At 43.0% G+C, this 26,273-nt stretch overlaps 1 long non-coding RNA gene across 1 annotated transcript; it reads right to left on the bottom strand.

Moving 5' to 3' along the window:
• Positions 1-384: 384 nt before the first annotated feature.
• On the bottom strand, positions 385-26,273 carry LOC134352735 (uncharacterized). Its single transcript, XR_010019439.1, has 3 exons — positions 26,199-26,273; positions 21,319-21,421; positions 385-999 (listed from the first exon to the last, which is right to left on the bottom strand). It is a non-coding gene; the product is annotated as an uncharacterized LOC134352735 (long non-coding RNA).

Genomic DNA, 26,273 nt, shown 5'->3' with positions numbered 1-26,273 from the left:
TTCAGTTTATTTTAGAATATAAGCAACATACAGATTCGAATCAAACTAAATGAAGAGTTGTGAAACGATGCGAAGCGGTATATAGACAAAATAATAAAGATGAAGCCAAGATTGCGATTCTGAAAAATCACTCACTTTTATGGACAAGATAAACAAATTCCTTCAATATAGAGTAAGCCAGCTCATAAACAATTTTATTAAAACAATCAAATCACGTGGGTAACGTGCTAATAGCCAATGAAAAATGAGCAAGGTGATAAACCACCAACACACATCAAAGGATTTTTCAAAGGATTTATTTTGGATCTCCCCCTCCCCCTCCCACTTTCAAATCTCTTACTAACTCTTCCTTCAGTTAGTTCTGACGAAGGGTCTCGGCCTGAAACATCGACTGTACTTCTTCCTAGAGATGCTGCCTGGCCTGCTATGTTCACCAGCAACTTTGATGTGTGTTGCTTGAATTTCCAGCATCTGCAGAATTCCTGCTGTTAAGGTGATAAACCGTTTCTTTAACTGCTATACCGCTTTGTGCCAGTGGATAGGGTGAACCACCACGCACTGTGACAAATGCATGACTTCATTTAAGAGTACAAACTTTATAAAAAGTGTTATAAAAAACACTGGTTTCCTGCAGTCCCCCCTTTTGATTCTATAAGGACTGTGGCAGAATCACTTCTGAAAATTCAGAGTAATCGCTTTTAAACAAACACAAAAAATGCAGATTCATTGTCATAATGTCCAATAATTATATTTGTGTTTGAAGTCTTCCCACAAACAGTATTTGTTTCAATCTGGAGTTACTTCAGCTCATTTGCAGTAGCTGGCGTGTATTCACTTACATTTGACTTCTACGTTAACTGCTGAATTAGTAATTAACAATACTTGGTAAGGACCTTCTAAACACGCTGCCAGGGGTTCCTTACACAGTTCCTTGACCAGGACCCACTCACCAGGAATCAAAGTGTGTCCTCATTCGGATGTACCAGAACCAACAGACACCTGTTGAGAAGCAGACAGAACAGTTTGTGTTGGTTTTGAACAATAGTCAACTAAACTACCTGACAAAAAACGTACATTAGCCTCTCTGAGATCGAGTGCACCCAGTAGTGACATAGGTCACCCCGTCGCCACTTCAAATAGACTCAGTTTTGTGTTCTTATTTGGAGTTGCCCTGATGCTGCATAAAAGCAATGACTGTCGGCCCAGGTACGACTTCCTCCTCATACTTAGTCAGCCATTGTTTGATGATGCCATTCTTGACAAACGTTTCCAGTGAAATGTGTTCCTTGGTCAGAGTCAATATATCATGACAATCTCCATCTAGGATTATAGTCCTTAATCACAGTTTTGGCTGTTTGAGTGGCAGGAGCTTATCTTGCTGGGATGGCTTCGACCCATCTTGAAAATATGTCCATTATTACTGACACATCGCAAATCCCTTTTCATGTCAGTAATGTCGTCCACCAGTAGATGTAAACATGGACTGGGAGGGACAGGAGTAGTTAGTTGAGGTAGCTTCTTTGTTAATCTGGGGTTTGTTTTCTGGCATGTTATACATCTCTAAACTATTTATTGAGCTTGGTTTATTTGCTGAGTTAATAGCATAGTAACCAGTATTCGAATGCCCACATATGGATGCAATTTGGATATATCCTTAATTCATTGAAGTTCAGCCCAACAACTTCCTTGGGTCATTCACCAATTTTTTCGGATCTAGTGGTTGATCACAAACCTCCTATTTCCTTTCTATCATCAGTCTTGTGTGTTTTCACTCTCTGAATTTTTACTGGGGCAAGTCCTGTCATGGCTGCCAGACCAATTAACTGATTACTGTCATCACCACTTAAGCCACTAGAGGTCTCTGTTGAGTCAGTATCACTTTGCAGTTCCTTGAGTTCCCGAGGTGCTGCTGTTTCAGTGTTGGCGGCCTTTCAACATGATTGACATCACTGTTAACACCGCCCACTGGGACAAACATCTCATTTTTCACAGCTAATCCAACCCGATTGTAGAAGAGGTTTTCCTTCCAGATGACCCTTCCATAATGTGTAACTGTTACCTTGTTCCTTCAGCTGACTTTCTCCTGAACCCCTCACTACGGTTGCAACATCAATGTCAGTGTTCGAGACTAAAACAACATTGGGACACCCATATCTTTCGCTGTTGGAGATTCCACAGGTTCTCACATTCCAGCGACTCAACTTCACTTTATCAAGTCGCGTCCAAGTTTATTGTCATTTAACTATGCACATGTATATAACGTATATTGAAATAGGACAACGTTTCTCCAAACCAGCGTATAAATCACAGTAGTGCAGATAACACGCGATGATTTAGGAAGGTAAGGATAAAATCTACAGATGAATACAGGAACATGTCTTTAGATGCTGTCGAGGAGGAATGTTCTTTCAAGGGCCAGCAGAAATGGTCAGGTCTCTGGCTGTGTGACTCGCTCTTCGGCTCAGAGGGTGAGCATGTAGGCATACTGGGCATCATGAAAGGATACTCACAGACTGAGAGGTATCTTAGAAGCTTGCGAAAATTCAGTGTTATCTAAAATGAAACACCCTGGTTTCATTGGCTGCGTAAGTTTAGGGAAGACAACCTCCAGCCCTGCCAAACTTTAGAGATTGATTCACATTGGATCCCACCCCAAATCTCGGTTTGTATGAATGCTGTGTCATTTGCTACCCTGTTACAAATTAATACCACAAAATAACAGACAGTACACTGAGTACAATTAAAGGAATTATGTTTATGCATCTTAATGGAAGTCTTATTAATGAATAACAAAAAGAAAAGGGCCCATTCTAATTTTACAGTCAAATGTGCATAAATTGGAGTTCATCTTGAACTTCTCAGTCACTCATGCGCTGGGTCCTTGGTCAATGTGAAACCACACACCACCTTCCAAGTGTCACTCGCAATCCATCTTGAACAAACAGGTCCCCCACCTGATCATATGCTACGACCAGTTCTCCCAGCATCTTCTCTCTTCATCTCCTCCTGAACAAAAGCCCAAGGCCAACCATATTGTCCCTCACCAAGAAAAAGCTCTTGCTAATTGGATGGCACATATTCCATATCATCCCTTACACTCAACAATAACACAAACAGGCTGAAAGCAAAGCAAGCAGCTCTTATAAAGCTACACAAAGTGAAACACATACAGCATAACAGTAAAATATTTGAACTAGAATATTACAAAATCATTGTCACACTTCTATAGCTGCGCTGTGGAGACAATACTGACTGGTTCTATCATGGCCTAGTTTGGGAACACCGATACCCTTGAACGTAAAAGCCTGCAAAAAGTAGTGGATACAACCAGGTCCATTGTGGGTAAAGCCCTCCCCACCACTGAGCATGTCTACAAGGAGTGCTGTCATGGGAAAACAGCTCCATCATCAAGGATGTACTCCATCCCAGCCATATTGTTTTCTTTGGAAGGAGGTACAGGAGACTCAGGATGCACACCACTAGGTTCAGGAACAGTTATCATCCCTCAACCACCAGGCCGTTGAACCAAATGAAATAACTTCACTCACCCCAACACTGCACCGTTCCTGCAACCTATGCTCTCAGTTTCAAGAACTCTTCATCTCATGTTCTTGATACTTATCGCTTATTTATTTATTATTCTTATTTCTTTTTGGTTTCTTTATGCATCTAGTATTTGCAGTTTACTGTCTTTTGTTCATCGGTTGCTTGACTGGCATGTGTGTGGTTTTTCATTGACATGATTGTGTTTCTTTGTATTTACTCTGACGCCTCAAGAAAATGAATCTCAGGATAGTATATGGTGACAACAAGGGAGGGTTTAAACTAGATTGGCAGGGGTGCGGAACACAAGAGAGTGAAGTCCATGAGTAGACAGGGGTATATTCAGCATCCAAAGAGTGTTCACACAGCAATCAGGATAGCCACCTTTACAGTGAAGTTTCAGATCAGACCACTGACTTACATTATATCTCACTCCATACAGTTATCTTAGCAGGTAGGATGGATGAAATGAGAGGACTGTGAATAGTTTCTAGTACCTAGAATATTGTGGCCAGAACAGAAAGTGGGTTTAGAGAAGGGCAGCCCCAGTGTTCAGGGATACTGATGCTTTTGGCATGACGAAGGAACAGATAAGACTGGAGAGGGTGTCGTCCTTTGGTAGCAGATGACATAACAGCAGTGCTCAGAGTGAACATTCTTGAGGGATGATCTAATGAGGGCATTTGGGTAAAACTTAGAAATAAGAAGTGGATGGTCACCTTGGTCTGGCTAATTAGAAATCCCCCAGTAGTGAGTGGAAACTCAAGGAGCAGAGATGTGTGGAGAAATTACACATAATTGTGAAAATAGTAGGGTAGTGCTCAAAGGAAATGTCAAATACCCTGGTGTCACCTGGGTCATCCAGAGTGCAAAGGGCCTGGATGGGGTGCAATTTGTGTGGGGTGTCCAAGAACCTATTTGGGAAGGAATCCTACTGAACCTCCTCTTAGGCAAAACATGGGTCAAGTAACTGAACTGTAAACTGGGGAGTCTACTGACCACAATTCTAGAATTCTAGTTTTAAATTTATAACGGGAAAAAAAGAGAGAACCATAGGATCTATCACTTTCCTATCAGATGGGTCCACATGGTAAAGTCCTTAACTGCAGCAAGGCTGACTCCATTTAAATAAAGACAAAGGGATAGTTGGCAAGTGGGAGCTTTTAAAAAGGTGATATCAAGAGTCCAGATGGCAGCATGTTCCTGTCAGTGTGAATGGTAGACATACCCAATACCGGAAACCCTGGCTGACAAAAGATATCAATGCTCTAGTAAAGAAAATACAGGAAGTGTACAATGTGTTTAGGCAGCAGGGTGTGAATGAATCCCTTGATGAATGTAAAGTTTAAGACCAGGCTTAAGAGGGGAAACAGGAGGGCAAAAAGAGGCTAAGAGATAGATTTGGCAGGCAAGGTTGATACCAAGGGTCATCGGCTACCTTAACAGTAAAAGGTTGACTATGGAGAGACTGCATCCTTTGAAAGACCATCACGATCGCCTGTGTGTTTAATAACGATAGGAAGCAGAGGGGTGGTGGTTGAAGATCGATTCTTTGAGTGGTGGACTGTGACTTGTGATCACCAGGGGTCAATGTTGGTACCTCTGATATTCATGATTTGTGCAAATTATTTGGAATGTCAATGTACAAGGCACAATTCAAGTTTGCTGATGATACTAAATGAGGGGGTCTTGTTGATAGTGAAGCAGGTTACCTTGATTTGCAAAAAGATCTTGACCTGTTTGAGACAAGGGCTAAGGAATAGCAAATGAGATCAAAGTGAGGTGATGCATTTTTGGACAGTCAAGCAGGGAAGGATTTGTACGGTAAATGGCAGGGCACTGATGAGTATTGTAGAACAGAGGGACCTGCAAGTCCTAGTACACAGTTCACTGAAATCAGCCACACAGGTTCAAATTTCAAAGTAAATTTATTATCAAAGTACATACATACAACTCACAATTAACATCCTAAGATTCATTCTTTTGCGGGCAATCACTGTAAACACAAGAAACAAAACAGAATCCATGAAAGACTGCATTCAACAGGACAGATGAACAACCAATGTGCAAAAGACAACAAGTGTACAAATACCAAAAGGGAAAAAAGAAATATTAATTTAAAAATATGATATTAAATAAACAATAAATATTGAGAACATAAGAGTCCTTGAAAGTCAGACCAAAGTTCGTGGGAACAGTTCAGTGATGGGGCAAGAGAAGTTAAGTGAAGATATCCCTCTGATTCAAGAGTCTGATGGTTGAGTGTTAATAACTATTCCTGAACCTGGTGGTGTGGACCCTGAGGTTCCTGCACCTCTTTTCTGAGTAGAGAACATTGTCTGGATGGTGTGGGTCCTCAGTGATGGAGGTTGCTTTCCTGTGACAGCACTCCTTGTATATGTGCTCAATGGTAGGGAGGGCTTTACCCATAATGGACTGGGTTTTTCCATTCAACGGGATTGGTGTTTCCATACCAGGCCATAATGCAACTAGTCGATATACTCTCCACCACACAACTATAGACATTTGCAAACATTTTCGATGTCATGCCATATCTTTGCAAACTGGTGAGAAAGTAGAGGCACTATTGTGCTTTCTTCATAATGACACTTAGACTAAGGAATTTAAAGTTGCTGAACCACTCCACCTCTGATCCCCTGATGAGGATCTTGGACTTCTGGTTTCCTCCTCCTGAAGTCAAATCCTCACCTTGACCTTGTTGACATGGAGTAATAGGTTGTTGTTGCACCACTCAGCTAGATTTTCAATCTCTCTCCTATATGTTGATTTGTCACCACACTTGATTCAGCCTATGACAGAGGTGTCATCAGCAAACATAAATATGGCATTGAAGTTATGCTGAGAATAAAGCGAGTAGAGCAGAGGGCTAAGCACACAACCTTGTGGTGTAACTCTGCTGATGGAGTTTTTGAGGAGATGACAAGGTGGTGAAGAAGGTAATTACCATGCTGGCCTTCATCAGTCAGGGAGATTCTGTGGCAGTTATGTAAATCGTTGATGAGGCCGCACTCGGAGTATTGTGTACAGTTTTGGTCACTCTGATATAGGAAAGACATTGACAAGCTGGAAATGGTACAGAAGAGATGTACAAGGATGCTGCCTGGACTGGAGGGTCTGAGTTATAGGGTGAGGTAAGCCATACTGGTTCTTTATTATCTGGAGCAGAGGAAAATGTGCGACAACCTCAGAAGTTTGTAAAATCATGAGGGGTATGGAATGGTGGATGGTCATAGACTTTTCCTCAGGGCTGGGAGTCCAACAAAGGAGGGTACTAATAGAAGGTAAGAGGGCAGAGATTAAAAAGAGACCTGAGAGTTAACTTTTTTAGATTAGATTATGAGGACACGCAGTCCTCTTTTATTATCATTTAGTACTGCATGCATTAAGAAATGATACAATGTTCCTCCAGTGTGATATCACAGAAACACAGGACAGACCAAGACTGAAAAACTGACAAAAACCACATAATTATAACATATAGTTACAGTAGTGCAAAGCAATACCATAATTTGATAGAGAACAGACCATGGGCACAGTATAAAAAAGTCTCAGAGTCTCTGGAAAGTCCCATTATCTCACGCAGATAGTAGAAGGAAGAAAACTCTCCCTGCCATGAGCTTCCAGCACCGCGAACTTGCTGATGCAGCACCCTGGAAGCACCTGACCACAGTCCGACTCTGAGTCCGTCCGAAAACTTCCAGCCTCTGACCACCCCTCCGACACCAAGCATCGAGCACCATCTCTGCTGAGCGCTTCGACCCCAGCCTCGGCCACCAGCAACAGGCAAAGCCGAGGATTTGGGGCCTTCCCCTCCGGAGATACTCAATTGCACAGTAGCAGCGGCAGTGAACCGGTCATTTCAGAAGTTACTCCAGATGTTCCTGCATGCTTCTCACATCTGCCTCCATCAAATCTGAATTGTGCACGGCATCCTACTTACAAATACCAGTATCATTCACCGGAGACGCCGCGCGCGCTGCCTTACGCCACCATCTTCTCCTCCCTCCACACTGAGAGTAGTGAGTACCTGGCAGCATCAATGGACCCGACTTGCTGAGTTTCTGCAGAATTTTGTGTGTGTTGCTTATTGATTTGTCAGGATTACAAACAGGTTATATTCCTCCATTCCCTGAGAGCTTTGGAGTTCTTGACTTCCTCCTCGGGACACTCTCCATCGGGTGAAGTGAGGGGATTCTGTGCAACTTGCTGGGGTTCTGCAGACTTTCACAGTGTACCTGGACCGATCCTTCAATGTGTGTACGTCAACCCCTCACCAGTGGGTGGCTTTGTACACCATGTCTCTGTGTCCATTAGGCTGAAAATAACTGTTCACTGTTGGATGTTTTTCCAGTTAGTTTGAAATTGCTGTGAATAAATTTTTTGAAGTACTGTAGCACTGACTTTGCAATGGTAATAGAGAGGGCAGGTAAGTGAACCAGAGAAACAGATTGCCCTTGTACAAAGAAAAACATTAGCAATTTTGCAGACATCTGGGATCTCTCTTCACTAAAGGAGATCCAAAGATAACTAGCTCTGGTTCCAGCCCACTCTCTCACCTCTTTATACTGGTGATCTCTGTTCCACTCTTTCAGTTGAGGTGAAGAGCCGTCATCCAAAATGTTGATTACCCATTTCCCTCAAAAACCTCAGATTCACTTGGACCATTTCTGACATCAACTTCCCCTTTCTTGGTCCATTTACAATTACTACAAAATGATTAACTCCCATAACCACCAGAACGACACTTCTGATCAAATTCTTTCATGTACGGATGCCATTCCTTTCTCTCAGTTTTCTATCTCTACAGTATCTGTTCTTCAGGACATCTGAAATGTCGTCTTTTCAGAAAGAGCAGCTTTCAGCTCACTCTCATGCTGTGGTTGAGAGACCCGACCCACATCTCCTCCATTTCCAGCAGTTCAGCACTGAACCTCCATCTCCCTCAGACAGAACAGTGAGAGAGTTTCCTCACCTTCCATCCCACCAGGCTTCACCTCCAGCAATTCATTCTAAACATTTCCAACAGCTACAATGTGATCCCACCATCAATCACATCTTCCCCTCCCCACCTATTTGCTCTCCACGGGGACCACCCTCTCTGTGATTCACTGGTTTGTTGACAACTCACCCTCCCCAGGCATTTCCCCTGCAATTGGTGATGGTGTAACACCTGTCCCTACACCTCCTCACCACCATTCAATCACCGAAACAGTCTTTCCAGTGAGGCTCAGGTTTCCATGCACCTCATCCATTGTTGACTATTGCATTCAGTGCTCTCAAGGTGACCCAGGTGCCGACTAGGGAACCACTTTAACAAACACCTGCACTCCAGACACAATGGCCATCGATAGCTCCCACTTGCAGCCATTTTAATTCCTCTCCCCATTGCCAATCCAAGCCTTGGAATCATTCAGTGCATCAGTGAGGCTAAAGCAAGCCAGAGGAATAGAATCTCATATTGCACTTGAGGTATCTACAATCCGATAACAAGAATATTGAAGTCTCCAATTTCAGGTGAACTTCTCCTCCTCTTTCCCCTTTTCTCTCTCTTCCTGATCTACTCAGATACTCCCATACACATCATTCCTTCCAAACTCCCCAACCCTAATGAGACCCCAGGGGAATTGTTTATTTCTGACAAGTAAATTTTAAGGGAGATCAAGCAGCAGTGCCATGGTCTCTTGGTCATCGTGGAGAGTGGACATTAGAGTGAGGTGGACTTTTTTCTGATACTGCACTTAGTATTCAACCTTAAAATGTCTAATTTCCTCAGCTCTGGTGAAAAGCTTGTGATATTAGTTTGTTTCTCTGCACAGATACGGCCTGTCCTGTAATTCCAGTAGTTTTTATCTCCTATTTGCAACATGTGCAGTTAGTTGTCTTTCAGTGATGATTTCATTCTTCCTGTTGGAGTTCAGATGCGAATTTTCTCTGAAGCTGATTTGATTCGAACAATTTGTTACCCTGCAATAATAACTGCAACCACTAGGAGTCAAGAGGAACACTCCAGATATTGAGGATTCAGATAAACTGGCTGCTGTAATAGTAACTGACAGTCTCTGAGTGTCAGTGTAACAGTCAGGCACAGAGACACTGCTGGACGGTGTGGGTGAAACAGTGCACAGGAGGATTCCACTGTGCCAGAAGGTCCTGAGACTACAGGAGCTCTTCAGATGAATTTGTCACACTGAAAGTGACAGACAGGGAAGGACAGGGTTTTCATTCATCACTTAGTATCTCACTGATGGGACATTTTATACAATTCCTGCTTTCACTCACTGGCTTTTTCTGTCAATACATCATTACCTTGAAATAATTTGCATTTATATGGTATCTTCAATAGAGCTTTGATCTGAGCTCTTGTTCGTTGGACTCTGTTTTTACTATTTTACAGTTGTGTTGACGATCGTTGACATCCATGAGTTGGCACATTTGGAGATGTACAGTATCTGGTCTACTCACTGACACTCCATTTCATTCCCTCCACTACTGATGTACAATGTATATTGCCTGTCCAGTGCTTCCAAGAGTTTTTCCTTCTGATTTGCAACATCAGCAGGTTTTCTTTACTTCGGTAAATTCATTTTGTCTGTTGTAACCCAGATGCTCACGGACTGTCCTCATTCAGGGATTCAACAGCTTCTTTCCATCGATGTTGCTCAATCAGCTGAGTTTCTCCAGTCGATTGCGTGCAGCTCCAGATCCCACCATTAACACACTCTTGTGTCTGGATTGAAGACAATTTGACTGGAAGCCTGTGTTACCTTGTAGTGATAAACTGAAACCACTAGGGGTCAGAGGAACACCTCCAAATATTCAGGCTTCAGTCAAACTGACTGTTGTAATACCGACCGACAGCCACTGGGTGTCAGTGTATCAGTCTGACGAAGTGTGTGGAGGTTAAAACAGTGCACAGGAGGATTCCAGACCATCAGGAGTTCCTGAGTCTGAAGGAGCTCTTCAGATGAATATATCACATTGGAATACGTCTTTCTTTCGCATCCTAAATGCACAATTGTTGGTAGGTTAATTGTTCACAGTAAATTGCACATGTATTTGTAGAGTCAGAGAATCAAGGATCATGGAAGCAGGCCCTTTGGCCCAATTCGTCCATGCTGACCAAGATGCCTATCCAAGCTAGTCACATTGACAGCATTTTGTGGGAACTTTTCCTATCCATTTCCCTCTTGATTTTTGCATCTCTACAAAATCTACACTCAGTCTCCTGCAAGCCAGAGTTTTACACCAGATCTAAGCTGGAGATTGCTAGAGATTTAATAATCAAGTACAGTAGCAGAAAGACATCCATCTCACTGTTAGTTTGACTCCTCACAGCGACTGTGAATAAATTATATGTTCTGCAATTTGTATATTCACTCCAATGAAAGTCCTAGTCGAGACAACCTCTCCCTTTAACTCAGTCATGGCAACATCCTTGTAAATCTTTTCTGAACTCTTTCCAGATTAATAACATCTTTTCACCAGCAGGATGAATAAAAACTGAACAAAATACTCCAAATACAACCTCACCAGCACCTTGTACAATGCCATCATGTGCTCCCAATTTTTACACACAATACCAACAGTCTTCTCCACCACCCTGTCTACATGTGACTCCACTTTCAGTGACATATTGGAGCAGAATTAGGCCATTCAGCTGATTCGGTCTGATCCGCCATTTGATCATGGCTGATCCATTTCCCTATCAACCCCATTCTCTTCCCTTCTCCCCATAATCTTTCACACCCTGACTTAACCAGAATTTATCAACCTCCATTTTAAACACACTCAGTGATCTGGCCTCCATAGTTGCTAAAGAAATTGTTCCTCATCTCTGTATGAAATAGACGTCCTTCTATTCTGAAGTTGTACCCTTTGGACCCAGCCTCCCCCACTGTGGGGAACATCCTCTGCACATGCATTCTTATCTAGGCCTTTCAACATTCGATAGATATCAATCAGATACTCCCTCTATTCTTCTAAATTCCACAGAGTACATTCCCAGAGCTATCAAATGCTCCTCATACGATAAACCTTTCAATCTAGGAGTCATTTTCATGAACCTCCTTTGAACTCTGTCCAATGTCAACACATCCTTACTTAGATAAGGGGCCCAAAGCTGCTCTCAACTCTCCGAGTGGGGCTACACCAATGCCTTATCAAGAATTACATCCTTGTTTTTATATTCTAGTCCTCTGAAATGAATGGTAACATTGTATTTGCTTTCCTCACCACTGACCTACAATTTAAACTTTAGGGAATTCTGCACGTGAACTCCTAAGTCCCTTTGAAGCCCCTTTGCATCTTGGATTTTTGAGTATTCTCCCCATTTAGAAACAGTTTACGCTTTTATTCCTTCTACCAAGGTGCATGATTATACACTTCCCAACAGTATATTCCATCCGACATTTCTCTGTCCATTCACTAATCTAAATCCTTCTGCAGCCTACCTGCTTCCTCAACACTACCTGTCCCTCCACCTACATACCTTCGTATTGTCCGCAAACTTGACCAAAAAGCCATCAATTCTGTCATCCAAGTCATTGACACAATGTAGAAAGAAGCGGTCGCAATACTGACCCCTGTGGAACACCATTAGTCACTGGCAGCCAATCAGAAAAGGTTCCCTTTATTCCCACTCTTTGTCTCCTGCCAGTCAGCCATTGCTCTATCCATGCTAGTATCTTTCCTGTAATACCATGGTTCTTATCTTGCTAAGCAGCCTCATGTGTGTCACCTTGTCAAAGACCTTTTTAAAATTCAAGAACACAATATCCACCGGCTCTCCTTTGTCTATCCTGTTTGTTACTTCCTCAAAGAATTCCAATGGATTTGTCAGACAAGATTTCCTCTGAAGGAAACTATGCTGACTTGGCTATTTTATTACATGTCTCCAAGGACCTTGAAACATCATTCTCAACAACCGACTCCAATATCTTCCCAGCCACTCAGGCCAGGCTAACTGACCTATAATATGCTTTCTTTTGTCTCTCTCCTTTCTTGAAGAGTGGAGTGACATTTGCAACTTTCCACTCCTCTAGAACCATGCCAGAATCTAGTGATTCTTGAAAAATCATTGTTAATATCTTCACAATCAATTCACCTGCCTCTTTCAGAAATCCAGGGAGTAGTCCATCTGGTCCAGGTGGCTCATTTACCTTCAGACCTTTCAGCTTCTCAAGCACCTTTTCCCTTATGCCCCAGGACACTCTCAAACCTCTGGCAAACTGCTAGTGTGTTCTACAGTGAAGACTGATGGAAAACATTTATACAGTTCATCCACCATTTCCTTATCTCCCATTACTACGTCTCCAGTGTTATTTTCCAGCATTCTGCTATCTACTCTTGCCTCACTTTCACACTTTCTATATCTGAAAAATCTTTTGGTATCCCCTTTGATATTATTTGCCAGGTTACCTTCATATTTCACCTTTTCTCCCCTTACGGCTTTTTTAGTTGCCTTCTGTTGTTTTTTAAAGCATCCCAATCCTCTAACTTCCCACTAGTTGTTGCTCTATTATAGGCCCTTTCTTTTGCTTTCAAGTTGGCTTTGACTTGCCTTGTCAGCCATGGAATGTCATCCTGCCTCCAGAATACTTGCCATTGCTCCTCTGCCATCATCCCTGTTAGTGTCCCCTTCCATTCAACGTTGGCTAACTCCTCTCTTATGACTCTGTAATTCCCTTTACCCCAGTGTAATACTCCACTGGAGCTGGAGTTGGATGTCCTCAGAATCATCCAGGAGGCTGAAGACATTATAGATGAGACTATTGAAGAGATGGTCACACCCAGAATAGAGGCTTCACACAGTAAATGGGTGACCACCAGGAGAGTTAAGGGGATTCAGCAGTCATTGCAAGGTTCCCCTGTGGCCATTCCCCTCAGCAATGTATACCTCTTTGGATACTGCTGTGGGTGATGACCCATCAGGGCACAGCAGCAGCAGCCAGGCTAGTGGCACTGTGGCCGGCTCTGAGGCTCAGCGGGGAAGGGTAAATTCAGGCAGTGCGGAAGTGGTGAGGGATTTGACAGTTAAGGGTAGAGAGAGGGGACCTATCGCCGCAAAATCGACATCCGGGTGGTGCGTTCCCTTCCGGATGCTAGGGTCCAGGATGTATCAGAGAGATGACAGGATGTTCCCAAAGGGGAATATGAACAGCTAGAGGTTATGATCCAAAAACACTGGCAAATGTTAGTATGTAGGGTTCGGAAAGAGGCTGAAGGGAAGGACCCCCAAGATAGTAATCTCCGGATTACTCCCGATGTACGGACTAGTGCTGGTAGGAATGGGATGATAGCACAGATGAATGAGTGGCTGAGGGGGGCAGGTGGTGCAGGGGGCAAGGTTTAAAGTTCTTGGATCATTGGGACCTTTTCTGGGGAAGGCCTGACCTGGATAAGAGACAAGTTCCACCTGGACTGGAGGGGAATGAATATCCTGGCCAGGACGTTTGCTAATGCTACTTGGGAGAGTTTACAGTGTCGGGAAACCGAGCACCAGTTCAGTAACTGAAGTACTGGACCAGAGGTTAGATGTCAGGGGAAGTACTGATATGCAAAATCGAAATTACCCTGGTATGATGAGATGCACAGTTTGAAGTGTCTGTGTTTTACTGCGAGGAGTATTATCGGTAAAGTGGATGAACCTAGAGCATGGATCGGGACATGGAGCTATGATGTGGCCATTACAGAGACTTGGTTGAGAGAGGGGCAGGAATTGGTGATTAATGTACCAGGTTTTCAAAGTTTTAGAAAAGATAGAGAAGGATGGAAGGTGCCGGGGGGGTGGGGGGTGGACGCCACTAAGGGACAATATCACAGCTGCACTGAAGGGAAACATAATGGAGGGATCAGACACTGTGTCCATTTGGGTGGAACTCAAGAATAGGAAAGGTGCAACCACAAGACGGTGGAACAAGAGGAGGGGCTGTACTGGTCCTGGTGTTGGGTAATGAACCTGGCCAGGTTATTAACCTCTCAGTGGATGAGCAGTTAGGGAACAGTGACCACAACTCCTTAACTTTCAGAATAGCGATAGATAAGGACAGCTATGGTCATTGCAGGAGATTCTTAAATTGGATAAGGGCAAATTATGGGAGCATTAGGCAGGAACTAAGAAGTGTTATTTGGGAAAACCTTTTTTTCTGGCAAGTCCACATCAGACATGTGGACAGTGTTTAAAGATCAATTGAGGGTGTTTAAAGACCAATTGCACAGAGTACAGTAAATGTATGTTCCTGTTAGAAGGAAAGGCAGAGATGGAAAGATAAGAGAACTTTGGATGTCATGAGAGATGATGAATTTTGTCAAGAAGGGAAAAGCATGTAAAGGTTCAAAAGTCTGAATCAAACAAAGCGCCTGAGGTGTATAAAGAAACCAGAAATGAACAAAAGAAAGGAATTCGGAAAGCTAGGAGGGGCCATGAAAAGTCCTTGGGAAGTAGGATTAAGCTGAATCCTAAGGTATTCCACACATACATCAAGAACAAGAGGATAACTAGGGAGAAGGTAGGGCTACTCATGGATAAAGTGGGGAACATTTGCTTGGATGTGGAGAAGGTGAGTGAGGTACTGAATGAGTACTTTGCTTCAGTATTTCCCAAGGAAAATGACATGGAGGAGCAGGAGATCAGAGCTGAGTGTATAGATACGTTATGGAATTTAGAGATTAAGGAGAAGGCAGTGTTGTCTATACTAATGAGTATTAAAGTGGATAAGTCCCCAGGGCCTGATGGAATTTACCCAAGGTTATTGAGGAAGATTGCTCCGCCCTTAACCAGTATCTTTGTTTCCTCTCTAGGCACAGGCAAGGTCCCTGATGACTGGCAATTAGCTAATGTTGTACCTCTATTTAAGGAGGGAACAAAGGAAAATCCTGCGAACTATAGAACAGGGAGTCTCACATCAGTTGTAGGGAAATTGCTGGAGAAAATTCTTAGCAATAGGATCTATGAGCATTTGGAAACCCATGGCCTAACTACAGAGAGCCAGCATGGCATTGTGCAGGGCAGATCATGCCTTAGCAACTTGATTGAGTTTTTTGACAAGGTGACAAGACTGACTGATCAAGGTAGAACAGTGGATGTTGTCCACATGGGTTTTAGTAAGGCGTTTGATAAAGTCTCTCCTGGGAGGCTAACCTGGAAGATTAGGATGCAAGGGGTCCATGGCAAATTGGATGTTTCAATTCAGAAGTCGCTTGAGCAGAGAAGACTGAGGGTATTGGTCAAAGGGACTTATTTGAGCTGGAGGTCTGTAATTAGTGGTTTTCCGCAGGGAACTGTGCTGATACTTCCGTTGTTTGTGACGTACTGTGTATAAATGACCTGGATGAAAATGTAGATGGGTGGGTTAGTAAGTTTGCAGATAGTGTCAAAACTCATGCAGTTGTGGATAGTGTAGAAGGCTGGCAAAGAATAGAGCACGATATAGATATGGGCAGAGAATTCGCAGATGGAGCTTAACCCAGATAAAGGTGAGGTGTTGCAACTCGGTAAGGCAAATGCAAGGAGACAGTACACTGTTAAGGGCAAGAGCCTTACTAGTGTTGCTGGGCAGAGAGATTTTAGGGTCCAAGTTCATATCTCCTTGAAAGCGGCGACACTGGTGGATAGGGTGGTTAAGAAGGCTTATGGAATGCTTGCTTTTATTCGTCAAGGCATTGAGTTCAAAAGTTAAGGGGTTATGTTGCAATTTGATGAAATTCTGGTTAGGACACATCTGGAGGATTGGACACATTTCTGGTCACCCCACTACAGGAAGGATATTGAGGCTTTGGAGAGGGTGCAGAAGAGGTTTAACAGATTGCTGTCCGGTTTTGAGGGAATGTGCTATCATGAGAGGCTAAACAAACTTAGGTTGTTTATTTTTGGAGTGGCGGAGGCTGAGGTTTACAAGATTATGAGAGATGTATGGTGGCAGAGGCAAATACATTAGAGACTTTTACCAGACTTCTGGATAGGTACATGAATATGAGGAAAATGGATGGATATAGACATTGTGTAGGTAGGAGGGATTAGTTTTAGGGGATTTTTGATATGCTTTTTAGCTGGTTCGGCACAACATTGTGGGTTGAAGGTCCGTTCCTGTGCTGTACTCTTCTATGTTCTGATAAATCTGACTTGCTGCTCCCTTTCAAATTGCGCAGTGAATTCTATCATAATTTGATAACTGGCTCCTAAGGGTTCCTTTACCTTGAGCTCCCAAATCAAATCTGGTTCATCACACAACACACAATCCAGAATATTTGATCCCCTAGTGGGCTCAAACAGAAGCTGCTATAAAAATCCATCTCACAGGCATTCCACAAATTCTCTCTCTTGGAATCTAAATTCAGCAACAAACCTGATTTTCCCAATCTATGACTATCATAACTTTGCTCTTTTAACTTGTGATTTATATCTCCCATTGTAATTTGTCGCCCACATCCTGGCTGCCGTTCAGAAATCTGTATTTAACTCCCTTCAGGAACTTTTTACCTTTGTAGTTCCTTAACACTACCCACAATGTTTCTACATCTTCCATGTCAACCCTCTGCCTACTTACCTATCTTTTTGATACAATGTGTATCCTTGGATGCTAAGCTCCCAACTATAATCTTTTATCCAGAAATCTGAAATCCTGCCCCCTGTACCAGTTTCTCAACCATACTTTCATCTGCCAACTCATTCTATTTTTATCCTCGAAGGTTTGTGGCACAGGCAGAAATCCAAAGATTACTGCACTGGAAGTCCTGTTTTCAGCTTTCTATTTGAACTCCAAGGCCTTTCTGTTCCACAACATCCTCCAGGACCCTATCGTTCACTGTGGAAGTCCTACCTGTTTTAAATTTCCAAAGTATTACACCTTGCACTTCCCTGAATAGAACTCCATTTACCACCCTTCAGTCCACTTACTCAGCTGAACAAGATTCCACTGTAATTTTCATAACCTTCGCTCTTGACTTTACTGCTTATCTTTCAGTGGGCTGCGATCATCGTGAGAGGTTGTTTGTTGATGATACAGCGCAAGGTTTAAAAAGAGCATGGGTGTTTTCAGGACGTCATTCATTGGTGACGCAGTGCAAAGTTTAAAAAGAGCTCAGATGCTTTTGGAACTTTTTGGTGGGCTACAATCAGTGCGAAAAGTCATTCGAGGGTGACACAGCAAAAGACTTAAAAAGTGTTCAGGTTTTTTTGGGACTGCAATCATAACAATCTATTAGGAACCTCGCAGGGATGAATAAAAGGAAGCAAGGTGAAAGTGGAGTAGCCACTGTGTGAGTGAACAGTGTTTGACGAAACAGGCTTCTTTGAAAACTGGCTTGGGCAAACACAGTTGTATGTTCTGAGTAAGTTTATAGTAAATTTATTTTTTCTGTTAGTACAGACCAAATGCTCTGACAATAGGTGCAGAGTTATAATAATAAGTATACTGCATTGGATATAGTTGGAGGGGATAGCCTATCAGGAGGCAGCCTCAGTGACCTGTTCTCTGGCACTGAGTCTGTCCCAATGGCTCAGATGGGAAGGTGGGGGTGTGGAAGAGGATTGCAGCAGTGATAGTGGATTCCATAATCAGAGGAGCAGGCAGCAGATTCTATGGATGTGAAAGAGACATCCAGATGGTGTGTTGCTTCATAGGTCACAGGGTCAGGGATGTCTCAGATCAGGTCGAGAGCATTCTAAAGGGGGAGAGTGAACAGCTGGAAGACGTGGTATATGTTGGTAACAATGATATAGGTAGGAAAAGGAGGAGGTCCTGAAGAGAGAATATAGGGAGTTAGATGGAAAGCTGAAGAACGGGACCTCCAGGGTTGTAATCACTAGATTACTGCCATGCACCAGTGAGGGTAAGAATAAGATGACTTGGCAGTTGATTGTGCGGCAGAAGAATTGGTGCAGGGTCTGTGTTTCAGATTTCTGGACCATTGTGATCTCTTCAGAGGAATGTACGACCTATACAAAAAGGACAGGTTACAACCTGAACCCGAAGCTGACAAGTATCTTTGCAGGCAGGTTTGCAAGAGCTATTCGGGAGGGTTAAAACTAATTTGGCAGGGGGCTGGGAACCAGAGTGGTAGGACTGAGGGTGGGGAAGTTGGTATACAACTAGATGCGGTGTATAGTGAGGCTGAGAGGAAAGGACAGGCAGCTGATAGGCAAAATTGAAGACAGGCAGATGATAGGCAAAAGTTAAAGTGTAACAGGGGGCCAAAATCAAAAAGAGTGATGAATACAGGACTGAAGGTGTTATATTGGAATGCACACAGTATATGGAATAAGGTGTTGTAGCACAGTTAGAGATAGGCAGGTATGACTTTGTGAGCATCACTGAGTCGTGGCTGAAAGAAGATCATAGCATCCAAAGATATACATAGTATCAAAAGGCAGAGGGAATGAAGTGGCTCTGTTGCTAAAAAATGAAAACAAATCTTTAGAAAGAGGTGACATAGTACCAGAAGATGTAGTATCATTGTAGACAGAGTTAAGAAACTACAAGGGGAAAAGGATCCTGATGGGAGTTATATACAGGCTTCTGAACAGTAGCCAGGATGTGGGCTACAAATTACAACAGGAAATAGGAAAGGAATGTAAAAAGAGGAAAGTTACAAGAATCATGGGGATTTCAAAATGTAGATAGATTGGGAAAATGAGGTTGGAGCTGGATCCCAGAGAAGAAATTCGTAGAATGCCTATGAGATTATTCTTAGAGCATCTTGTGGATGAGTCCAAAAGTGGAACAGTAATTCTGGATTGGGTGTAGGGTAATGAACCAGATTTGATTTGGGAGCTTAAGGTAAAGAACCCTGAGGAAAAATGATCATAATATAATAAAATTCACCCTGCAGTTTGAGAAGGAGAAGCTAAAATCAGATGTACTGCATTAGTATTATAGTGCTGTAAAGGGAATTACAGATGCATGAGAGAGGAGTTGATTGGAAGGGGTCAGTAACAGGGATGATTGCAGAATTGAAAAGGCTCGAGTTTCTGGGAGAAATTTGGAAGGCATAGGAAAGATGCATCCCAAAGATGAAGAAGTATTCTAAAGGGAGGATGAAACAACCATAACTATGAAAGGAAGTCAAAAACAGCACAAAGGAAATGAAAGGGCGTATAATATAGCAAAAACCAACAGAAGGCTTGCTGTCTAATATGTGCTATATGCAGGTTGTGCTGTGTATGACTGTTTGTACTGTGTTTTGCACCTTGGCCGTGGAGAATCACTGCTTTGTTTGTCTATATTGATGGGCATTCACGCCTGGATGAATGACAATAATTGAACTTAAACTTGAAGGCAACTAAAATAAGACATAAAGAGAGAAGGGATGAAATATAAAGGTAAGCTAGCCAATAATATAAAAGAGGATACCAAAAGTTTTTTCATACATTTATCCAGTAAATAAGAGACCAGAGTGGACATCGGACCACTGGAATATTAAGCTGGAAAGGTAGCAATGTGGGCAAAGAAATGACAGGAGAACTTAGAAAATATTTTCTGTTAGTCTTCACTGTGGAACTCACCAGCAGAATGCCAGAAATGTAAGAGTGTCAGGGGGCAGAAGTGAGTGTCATTTCTATTACGAAGGAGAAGGTGTTTAGGATGTTGAAAAGTTTGAAGGCACTTAAATCACCTGGACTTGATGGACGACACCTCAAGGCTCTCAAGGAGTGAGCTGAAGAGACTGTGGAGGCATTAGTAATGATCTTTCAACAGTCATTAGATTCTGAAATGGTTCCAGTCATCAGGATGGACTTCTGTGCTCAGTCTGAGCAAACACACTTTCAGTTGTTGGTGGGAGTCTCCCAACTGCTTCAGAACATAAAGTGCAGGTGTACATACATTTGAACTGACCATTCCCATAACATAATCAATACATCAATCAGTAACAGTCAATCATCATTACCGTGAGCCTGTTCCTGACAAGAGGCAAATGCTCTGTAACGAGCAGAGGGTCTTGCTGTTTCTGTATCTTCTGCCTTTTGGTTTTGATTTATTTTGTCTCATTCTGTGTGATAAACGGTGTGACCAAATGACCAAGTTATCAGAAGATTGATGCCGATAAGAGAGACAATGGGGAAACATTCAGAAATGTTAATGAGAGACGAGAGAGAGTAACGAAAAGAGACACAGTTCCGAGTATTGTCAGACCAGTTGCTTTGAACCTGAACTGATTGAAGTTTCACGGACAGGCGATACCCCAACAGGGGGATAAAAGGAACAGGTTCGCTAAGGCAAGCGACACACCACGACACCACGAGATAACAAGACCCTGGAAGTGCGTTGTGCCCCCCCCCGCACAAGTTGGTGGAAGTTTTGGAGGTCTGGTCACGGGACTGACCATAGACGCACAGGGTGGAAAGGTACGATCGGCGGGAACCTGGTGTATGTGTCCGCCCTTGCCTGGGTGCCGGGTTCACCGCAGAAGAACGTTCGTATCCGGAACGGAGGGGTCACAGTCAGTGACCTCAGAAGACATTACAAAGGGCTTGCCCGAAAGCTAACTGCGAGGAATATCAAAGGTCTGTTTGAATCCGATTTGAGTATCATCATTCACTCTCTCTCTCTCTCTCTCTCTCCCCAATGGCACAACAGCGATTACTGCAAACTGAACTAAATTGAACTGAACTCTGCGTCACTTGAGACTGATCATTTTACCCCTAGACTGTGATAGAGCTTGATTGATCCTATTATCCTAGTTCTGTGTACATATGTGTTTTATCATTGCTAACCTGTTGCATTTATATCCTTACTATTAGAGTACTGTGTTACTTACTTCTTTAATAAAACTTTCTTAGTTCCAATAATCCAGACTCCAACTAAGTGGTCGATTTCTGCTGGTTTGGCAACCCAGTTACAGGGTACGTAACAACGCGAACCTGTTGGTTGGTACAAAGCATAACATTAGAATTGTATTTCCATATGTAAAGCAGTGTGTTTGTTCTTTTTAGTAACACAGCTCCACTGGGAGGGCCCCCTGCTCAAATTAAACCTGCCTGTGAAACCTGAGAGGAAGTGTAAGGACTGAGTGTTAATGTTATCACAGAGTTTCAGACATCTGTCAGCTATTAATAGCAAATAGTTACTGAGCTTCAAGTAAACCTACAACACAGAACAGTATAGCACAGGAACAGGCCCTTCAGCCCATGGTGACTGTGACAACCACAACACCAAATTAATCTAAACTGAACTATCTGCACAGAATCCATATCCCTCCATATCCTGAATGGTCATGTGCTTTTTCAAATGTATCTCAACTGTACCATCATGCTGATTCACCACCACTCCTGCCAGTGCATTCCAGGCAGCTGTCACTCTCTGTGTAAAAATACAACCCACAAATCTCCTTTGAATGTTACACCCCTCAACTTAAATCTTTGTCCTTTTGGATATGACACTTTACCCTGGGAAGATGACTCTGACTGTCGACTCTGTCAATAACTCTCATACTTTTATAAGTCTCTATCAGGTTGCCTCTCAGCCTACGCTCCAGAGTAAACAGCCAAAGATTGTTCAACCTCTCCTTACAGCTAATATTCTCTAATCCAGGCAACATGCTCGTGAACATCTTTTACACCTTCTCCAAAGCCTCCACATCCTTACAATGAAGCAACCAGAACTGAGGGTTCATGAAGTTTCACCCAGGTTAATACAGGCATGAAACCTATGCTTTAACTTGGACAAAAAGTAACCTACTCTCCTCTTACCCAGTCGCATGAGATTCTCCCAGCAGGGACACCGTCTCCTTGATGCTGGAATGTGCTGGATTTGACATTTGGGCTCTTTCCTGTGAAAACTGGGACATTTTGTACCTCATTCGAAATATGTGAATCTTTTATCTGCTCAAATACACCCTGGATAAGGAGGGTCATGAGCAGGTTGAAGGGTAAAGCATATTTCCACGTCATGGATGATAAAAATACCTGATAGGGTGGAGGAGAAAGGTGGTTCAGTCTTCAGGCGAGTAAAACTGTTGTAAATAATCACTAATCATCCAATTTGGATTATTTATCCAGAGAGCTGGGAGAATATGGATCTCTCCCACAGAAGTGAATGTGGGGAAAGGGAACAAAAGGAGAAGTTAACCCAGTTGCACAAAGATGGAGTGACTGGAGGTTTGTGTGGAAAATAAACAATGACATGAAATAATTGGTCAGAATCTGCTCCTGTGCAGTACATTTCATTTAACTCTGTGTTGTACCAGAGTCACGGGAGAGAAACAAAATCTGTTGAGTTTCCTGTCCTTCACCATGTTCCTCTCCCAATCTTTATCTCTTCCTGGGACTTTCACTCTCCTGTTCTCCCCACACTCTCTGCATATCCACAACATTTCTCTCCCATTTCCTCTTTCCCCTTTCTGTCACCCTCTCATCACTTCCTCCCCATTTCATTCTTTTACTACTGCATGTCTTTTATCCTCTTCCTCCTTCACTCTCTCTGTATGTTCCTCTCTTTATTTTCCCTTCACTTTTCTGTCCATCACCCAATCCCAAACCATTTCTCAGGAACTGTTGTTTCTGAATGGTCAGGTATATCAGATTGTCAGACTCAACTGGTTTCTGCCTTCACTCCCATCAGTATCAGAAGCAGGTTGAATATCTCTGACATCTGTTGTGAAAAGCCATAAATTACGATAAGATACATATATATATAACTCATGCAAATGAAGAGCAAAAATAGGAGGCAGTGTTCATAAGTTGGTTCATTGCCTGTTGGGAAACCTGATGGCAGAGGGGAAGAAGCTGTTCCTAAAAAGTTGAGTGTGTGTCTCCAGGCTCCTGTACCTCCTCTCTGATGGTAGTAATAAGAAGAGAACATGTCCGGTATGATGTGGGTCTTTAATGATGGATGCCGGCTTTTTGAGGCATTGCCTTTTGAAGATGTCCTCAGTGCTGGGGAAGATGGTGCCCGTGATGGTGCTGGCTGAGTTTGCAACTCTGCAGCTTTTTCTGATCCTGTGCAGTAGCCTGTCTGTACCAGACGGTGATGCAACCACATCCAATGCTCTCCATGGTACATCTGTAGAAATTTGCTAAGAGTATTTGGTGAAACACCAAATCACCTCAAACTCCCAATGAAGTTTAACCTCTAATGTTCTCTCTTTGTCATTTCATCAATAAGTTGGACCCAGGATAGATATTTAGTGATGTTGACAGCCAGAAATCTGAAACTGCTCACCCTTTCCACTGCTGATCCCTCAATGATACCTGGTGTGTGTCCCCCCACGTTCCCTTCCCGAAGCCCACAATCAGTTTATCATTCTGACTGACATTGAGTGAAGGTCATCGGTGTGACACCACTCAACCAGCCAATCGATCTCACTTCTGTACCCCTCCTCGTCACCATCTGAGATTCTGCCAACAACAGACAAATGTGAAGATGGCATTTGAGCTGTGCCGAGCCACACAGTCATGGGTGTAGAGAGAGTAGAGTGGAGCATGTCCCATATCTCAATTCAGAATGGGACAGAGGCAGTGGGAGCTGGAATGGGATAGCCAGCTGTGAGGTTTCAACTTATGGCTGTAAGCCAAGAAAGTTTTAAACAATCTGTAATGAATACAAGCCAATGGTAGGTTGAGACAGGTACATATGAAAATACTCAGGTGTGCTGAGAAACATAAGGAGGTAAACTGCCCACAGTCACAGAGGTTGTTGTTTGGTGAGCTCGTGTTTCAAGAGAGGTCTTGGTTCTGCTGTGTCAGCTGACTGACGCAGATTCCATAAGGGAATAATCAATCCCAGTGGACAGAGAGGGAATGTGGAACGTTCTCTTTGGATGAGAGACCCCTGGCAGGTTTGGGTTTTAATAAATTGTAAGGACATATTTAAGCCAGAAGTCTCAATGTCCTGCAGTTAATGGGGAAAACAGGGATACAGAGGGGTGGATATCACACTGCTCTAGAGTAGAGATCTAATTAGACCACATCTGGAGCACTGGCTGTGATTCTTGGCATCACCCCTCAGGAAGGATGTGTCTTCCTTGGAGAGGGGTTGTGTGGACCAGGGCCAGTGAAGTGCTAGTGGGAATGGGATAGAATATTTGGTCTGGTCTCCTGTTCTCCGAAGTGTGGGAAATTGGGGAGTTTAAAAACATTCAAGAATGGTGCAGAAGAATAACCCAAGGAATCCATTACTTCAGGATATATTGGGCACTAGAAACCCGTAACTCTCCCTGGGAAGTGGTCAAGACTAGGGGGATGGTGAGAGGTGTCAGTTGAAACTTCAAAATCAATAGAATTTTGTTTGAGTTCAATTATTAAAATATGTGGAGCCAAGGAGGGTAAATGGAGCTCGGACACAGGTCAGCTTTAGAGGGAATAGACTGGAGGGTTGAACAACCTCCTTCTGACACTCAGTGTACAGGTTAAATTTGAACAGAATCTCTGTGTGCAACACACATAGAAGTTGCTGGTGAATGCAGCAGGCCAGGCAGCATCACTAGGAAGAGGTCCAGTCGACGTTTTGGGCCGAGACCCTTCGTCAGGACCTGGGTACAGCTGTTGATTTACCAGAAACACATTTCATATTCTTATTCTTGACAGGTGGATGAAACTGGGCAGTGATACAGGGGATATTTCCTTCTCAGCTTCCTGTAGGAGATGTGGCTTGACTTTATCTGAACAGGGGGCTCTCCAGAGGAAATAGGCTTACTAAAAAGAATAAGCTTGATGTTTAAGACATGAAAATACTTATTTGATTAAGTGACCAATACCAATTAACAACTCCTGTATTTCCGAAAAGAGGATTGACTAATGGGACTGAAAGTCTGAAGGGAGAAGGAGTCCATGCAGGTATGGAGACATGAACCAAACTGAAGTATTGGGTTCTATGGGAAGAAAACAGAGATTGGCTCAGATTGAAGTGGCGCTTATTTATGCTGCAAGCAGGAAATTTGTGCACTGGCCCAATGCCATTATACTGATGGTTCCAAATAAACTGCTCGAGTTCAGATACAACACTGACATCTGCACAAGAATGGGAAAAATTGCCTAGTACGTCCATTATTAAAATACAGGACAAATCTAATTAGACAATAATGGCCCAATTCATCTACAGAATCTTCAGTAAAGTGATGGGAACCATAGTCGACAGTATTGGAAAGTGGCAGTTAGTGACCAAGTAACCTAATCACCAGTGACCAGTTTGGGTTTTGCTGGGACCACTTGGTTCTTCATTGATCAATCTTTTTGTCTTATCTGTTGCTATCAGTTCCTCTGGCAACACATTCCAGATACCAACCACAATTTTGCCTCATAAATCTCATTTATACTTTTCCCCTTTCACCTGAAATCTCCGCCCTCTGGCATTTGACATTTCTACTCTTAAAAAAAAAGTCTGTGACTATCTATGCTTCTGATAAATTTACATACTTCTGTCAGTCCATCCCACAGACTCCAACGCTCCAGCAAAAACAGACCAAGTTTATCCAACCTCTCCTTACAGCGAATATCCTCCAATCCAAACAACACTCAGCTGAATCCACTCTTCACCTTCTCCAAAGCATCCACATCATTCCTGTAATGCAATGACTAGAACTTTACCTGCTCCAAATGTGAAATACAAACTCAAGATATGCTGGACAAATTTGGAAGGGATCCCATATGATCTAAGAATTCAGCAGAGGTTCTCCCTGTGGATGCTATCAAAAGCCCTTACCACTCTGTGCACTGCTCCATGATGTTACACAGCATGAAAATCTGGTTGACAGAGCCTCTATTCTTCCTGAAGCCA

Source organism: Mobula hypostoma, chromosome 10, assembly GCF_963921235.1.
Source record: "Mobula hypostoma chromosome 10, sMobHyp1.1, whole genome shotgun sequence".
Taxonomy (NCBI): Eukaryota; Metazoa; Chordata; class Chondrichthyes; order Myliobatiformes; family Myliobatidae; genus Mobula; species Mobula hypostoma.
Note: the sequence above shows the minus strand (reverse complement) of the source record. Positions and strands in the feature narration are given on the sequence as shown.